The sequence below is a fragment of the Capra hircus genome, chromosome 19, assembly GCF_001704415.2.
Source record: "Capra hircus breed San Clemente chromosome 19, ASM170441v1, whole genome shotgun sequence".
In the NCBI taxonomy this organism is placed as follows: Eukaryota; Metazoa; Chordata; class Mammalia; order Artiodactyla; family Bovidae; genus Capra; species Capra hircus.
In genome coordinates, this window is record NC_030826.1 from 43992382 (window position 1) to 43997398 (window position 5017).

The 5017-nt window shown below is 54.7% G+C and overlaps 1 long non-coding RNA gene across 1 annotated transcript; it reads left to right on the forward strand.

The window, feature by feature from the left end:
* LOC108638233 lies at window positions 1768-3900 on the forward strand. Its single transcript, XR_001919661.1, has 3 exons — window positions 1768-2022; window positions 2771-2894; window positions 3707-3900. It is a non-coding gene; the product is annotated as an uncharacterized LOC108638233 (long non-coding RNA).

Genomic DNA, 5017 nt, shown 5'->3' on the forward strand with positions numbered 1-5017 from the left:
GTGTCTGACTCTTTGCCATGCCATGGACTGTAGGCCACCCACCAGTCTCCTCTGTCCATGGAATTCTCCAGGCAAGAATACTGGAGTGGGTTGATACACCCTTCTCTAGGGGATCTTCCTGACCCAGGGATCGAACCTGAGTCTCCCGCATTGCAGGCAGATTCTTTACCATCTGAGACACCAGGGAAGCCTGGAGAGCATCCTAAATGAGGTCCAATTCCTGAGTTTCAGTCCCCAACTTAAACTCTCCAGTTTCTCTTCTTATACCAGGAGGAAGGTCTCATCTCACTCTCTCTCTCCATCTCAGGAAGGAACTGGAGGTGGAGATGAGTAAGGAAGAGTTAAATGGCTCAGATACTGTCCCCTCTGTGCCTCCAAGAAGACCTTTCTTCCCTGTGGCAGGGGCCACAAGGAAGCAGGTGATGTGATGTGGGCAGGTGATTGATGGGGACAAAGACCTGAGAGGTCTGTCTGCATTCCTCAGCAGGGGCTGGGTGAGGAGGGCATATGTGTTTGCTGCGTGTCCATGACTAACCGCAGGCTTTCTGTCTCAGTGACCCTCTTCTCTTCTAACACAGGACTGCCACCAAGAACCCAGCCTGCTGGGAGAGTGTCTGCCATTATCTGCCTCTCTGTCTAGTGGATTAGATGTGTTTAGTGGTTCCCAGGGCAGAGACTACCCCCTTCCTCTGAATTGCCCCTCCTGTAGATCCTCCATGAGGTTCCTGTTGATTCTTCTCTGTGCCCTGCCTTAGAGCCCATTTCTCCAAGCCCCATGGGGATGGAGCTTCTTTCTTGTGCCCCTAAACTCAGCTCTAGTCACCATGGAATCTAAGCAGGGACTCAGAAGAGACTAGTCCAACCTTCTCATATTCAAGATAAGGAAACAAAGTCCCAGCCCAGGGAAGTCACTTGTCCAAAGTTTCCAGCTGGTTCATGGAAGAGCTGAGGCCAGAAGCCAAATTTCAAAACTCCAAAGTTGGTGTTCTCAGCCTCCAGCTCTGCCCTCTCTGAGTTCCCTTTTCTTTTTAAAACATGTGCAATTGAGGGTCTCATGACACCGAGCTGTTATTTTTTAAGTACATATATAATTATTTCTTTGACTGCACCAGGTCTTAGTTGTGGCATGTGGGATCTTCACTGCTGGCATGTGAACTGTTAGTTGCAGCATGTGGGATCTAGTTCCTTGACCAAGGATGGAACCGAGGCCCCCTGCATTGGGGATGTGAAGTCTTAGCCATTGGACCACCAGGGAAGTCTCTCCCTTTTCTCTTTACCATTCTCTCTTCTCTGCTTCTCTCCAGCCCATGGCTCAGGGTAAGGGCACTTCCCCCACGGGGAGGGGTGGCCAGCAGGCAGTCTTTCCTAATCAGTGAGGGACTCACAAAGCCCACTTCTGCACACCGAGAGGTGGACGTGCACAGGCACACGCACTCCTCCACCTGCAAACGCCGTCAAGTGGTGCCACTTAACACAGCTGTTCACGCACTGTGCACACCCAGAAAGGCACACATATGTCTCCACGGGGGTCGCCTGTGCTCTCCACAGTCACCCCCCCCCCCCATGCACTCAAACCCTGGCACAAACACAAGTCACAAGGCTCCTCACCTGGCCTCAGCCCTTGGTGTCCCCCAAACTGGCCTAACTGGTGGCGCCTGAGCCAGGACAGCTGAATGACCAGCCTTGGCCCCAGATCCAGGGGTGGGATCAAGAAGAGAGACAGGTGCACGGCGGTCATCCGTACAGGCGCAGCTTTGTCCACCCAGGACTCCTGCCACTGGGTCCCTGAATGTCCCTCCTTGAGCGGGCAATGAGAGAGTAAGCCCCTCACTTTCCTCCTTCTTCCTGCTGCTTTTGCCACCGCCTCCCACTTCTTGATAAGAATCTGAGTGAAGCTCCTGCCAGGACACGGCTGGATCTCTTAAAACACAAGGGGAAATGTTTATGTTTCCTCTCCACCCTGCCGGGTCACCTCCTCCGGGGTACTGCCAGCCAAGGGCACTGCCTGGTGAGACGAATCAGGTAAGACAGAGTCGGGGCCCCTGGAACCCAGGACTCAGAATGTGAGCGCTGTTGACGGGGGACGGTGGGCAGCAGAGCGGGAGGGTTAAGGGGCAGGTAGGGCAGGAACTCCTGAGGTGTCCCTTCAGAGTTCACCTCTTCCCTTATCTCCGCCTCAACGCTCCTCTCCGCAACCCCCGCCCCCGCCCCTGCCGACCCCGCCCCGCCCCGCCCCAGCCATTCCAATGCCCCCCACCTCTGGAAAAGCCGAATTGGGATTCGATCCCCAGCCAGTTGCCGGAGTTCCGGAGCAGCTGTCCCAGACTTGGGGGGGAGGGGTCCAGGAATGCTGGGGCTGAGGCCTGGTCCGCCCCAGACAGAGCCGGCTCTGAATTCTGGGAATGTTTGTGCAGCTGGAGCCCATTAGGGGAGGGAGCCGGGCCGCTTATTAATCCCAGCCTTGTTCCCCGGGAGGGGCCAGGGCCCCCGCACACGAGTGGAGGGGTACAAGGCTCTGCTACAAGAAGGGGGGGTGGGCCTAGGCCAGCCCTTAGTCCTCAGCCCCCTGCTCCAGTTGAGTCTCAGACAGGAGCTTGGAGATTTGGACCCCCACACCTCCCTTGTGAGGCGTCCATGTGCCTGTGTGGATGGAGTGTGGGCACTTAGAGGGGGACCCGAGGCAGCCATGGTGAGGTTTGACAGAAGTGCTCCTACCTGGGGAGGTGGGAGGCACCCAGGGGTCCTGGATGGGGTGCTGTGTCCTCCTCAGGGATCCTCACACGGCCCTGCAGGAACTCCCGCTGGCTGGCATCCTGGCAATGAGAGAGGAGGAGCAGGAGCGGATGAACTGCTGTTGCCCCGACTGCTTGAATGTGTGCACAGAGCGGGCTGAGGTGAGAGTATGGAGGCAGCCACATGGGTCACAACCTGCCACAACTCCAGGAGGTGCCATGTACCAAGGAGACAGAGGTCCGGAGCGAGGGGCTTGGCCCCGTGTGACCTGCTCAGCTGTGTGCAGTGCCCAGCATGTGGGAATCCTGGGCCCTGGTTTTGAGTATCTAGCACTGCTATAGGGTACAGTACCCCAAAGACCTGGCACGGTGTTCCATCTCCACTGCTTAGCTGTGAGGCCTTGGATGCATTTCTTACCTCTCTCAGCCTTACTTTCTTTACCCTCAAGTTGGGATAGGGTCTGTCCTAAAAACCTTGTTATTATGGTTGCATAGTCACTAAGTCATGTCTGACTCTGTGACGGCATGGACGTGGCCTGCCAAGCTCCTCCAGCCACGGGATTTTCCAGGCAAGAAAGCTGGAGTGGCTTGCCATCTCCTTCTCCAGGGGATCTTCCCCACTTAGGGATCGAACACAAGTCTCCTGTATTGGCAGGTGGATTCTTAACCACTGAGCCACCAGGGAAGCCCTCTAGGGATAACCCTTCTAGGGTTATCTATATAGGTCATGTTCCTTTACTTGTCCATGTATCTGTCCATCCATCCCACAGACTTGACTACTATATGTCACGTGCTCTGCTGGTTACCAGGGCCACAAAAGTGAATAAGGACCCTGACCATTAGGAGCTCATCCTTCGGGCTTCCTGGTGGCTCAGTGGTAAAGAATTTGCCTGCCAATGCAGGAGGCACAGGTTCAATCCTTGAGCTGGGAAGATCGCACATGCCGTGGGGTAAGCCTGTGCACCACTCCACAGGTACTTAGGCTGTGCTCTAGAGCTGCAACTACTGAGCCCTCGTGCCACAACTACTAAAGCCCGAGAGCCCGAGAGCCCTAGTGCCTATGCTCTGCAATAAGAGAAGCCACCTCAACGAGAAGCCCGAGCACACTGCAACTAGAGAATAGCCCCCGCGCCCCACAACTAGAGAAAAGTCTTCACAGCACTGAAGACCCTGCACAACCAATAAATAAATAAATATTTTTTAAAAAAGAAATGAAAGGATTTTAAAAAGCTCGTCCTTAATAGTATGGAGTGGGGTGGGGTTAGTCACACACACACACACACACACACACACACACAGTGTGAATATGGACAGTGCTCTAACTCTGTGCAGAAGGGAGTGGAGGAGGAAGCACTGCTAGCCAGCCTGTCACCTGTATGTTCTCAGGATGACATCTGCAGAGGCGCCCGGTGCGCTGTGAGGCCTGGCACAGTGTGGGAAGAGACTGTGGGAGGATCCCCTGCGGGAGGACCGAGGTATCCTGTATTGACTGTGTCACTCAAATCCCGCCACATCGCTGGCTGGGGGCTTGGGGTCATTAGATGAGCAGGATGATAACACCAGAAAGACTCCGGAATGAACTCTACTCAAACTTTGGTAGGTTGGGAGCTGTGACAAAAATTTCAGCACCCTCTTTAGCGAGCAGAGAGGAAGTTTCTGTGACCGATTCCTTAGAGGGTGGGTTAGCTTTGATGTCTTTGCCGAACCATCATCGCAACTTGTCATGGGAGATGGTGGGGAGGGGCTGGGACAGATGAGTGAGGGAAGGTCACTGGGGACGGGGGTCTGGGGAGCTTTGGGGAGGGGTCATCTGCCTTAGCCATCCTGAGGCGGCCTCGGCCAAGGGAGGAAGGTAGGCCTCTCCTCTCCCTCTTTTTCTCCACAGGACTTGCTCGGTTCACAGGATCTGGAGCTTAGGGAGAGAGAGCTCCCTTCAAAACTGAGAGAATTTCTCGGGAGGGCCGGTGGGACAGGAACCACCTAACATCAAGGCTGGTTTATGAGTGTGACAAAAATTTGGGGATGGGCAAGGAGTGGAAACAGCTGTCACAATTCCCGAGTCCCAAAGCCATGGCCCAGTGACTCCAAATGCCACTAGCCATTCTGGGCAGATAGTCTCCAAACTGAGGGCTCCTTATTCAAGGGCCTCTGTGCTCTTAGGTCCCAGACCACATAGCTAAGGGACTAATAGCAGGCTGTGTCTGCTGCAGAGAATCATGAAGGTGAAAGGAGGCCCACAGAATTCTGGAGAATCGTTGCCTGCTTTTAGGAAACCCCAGTCTAAT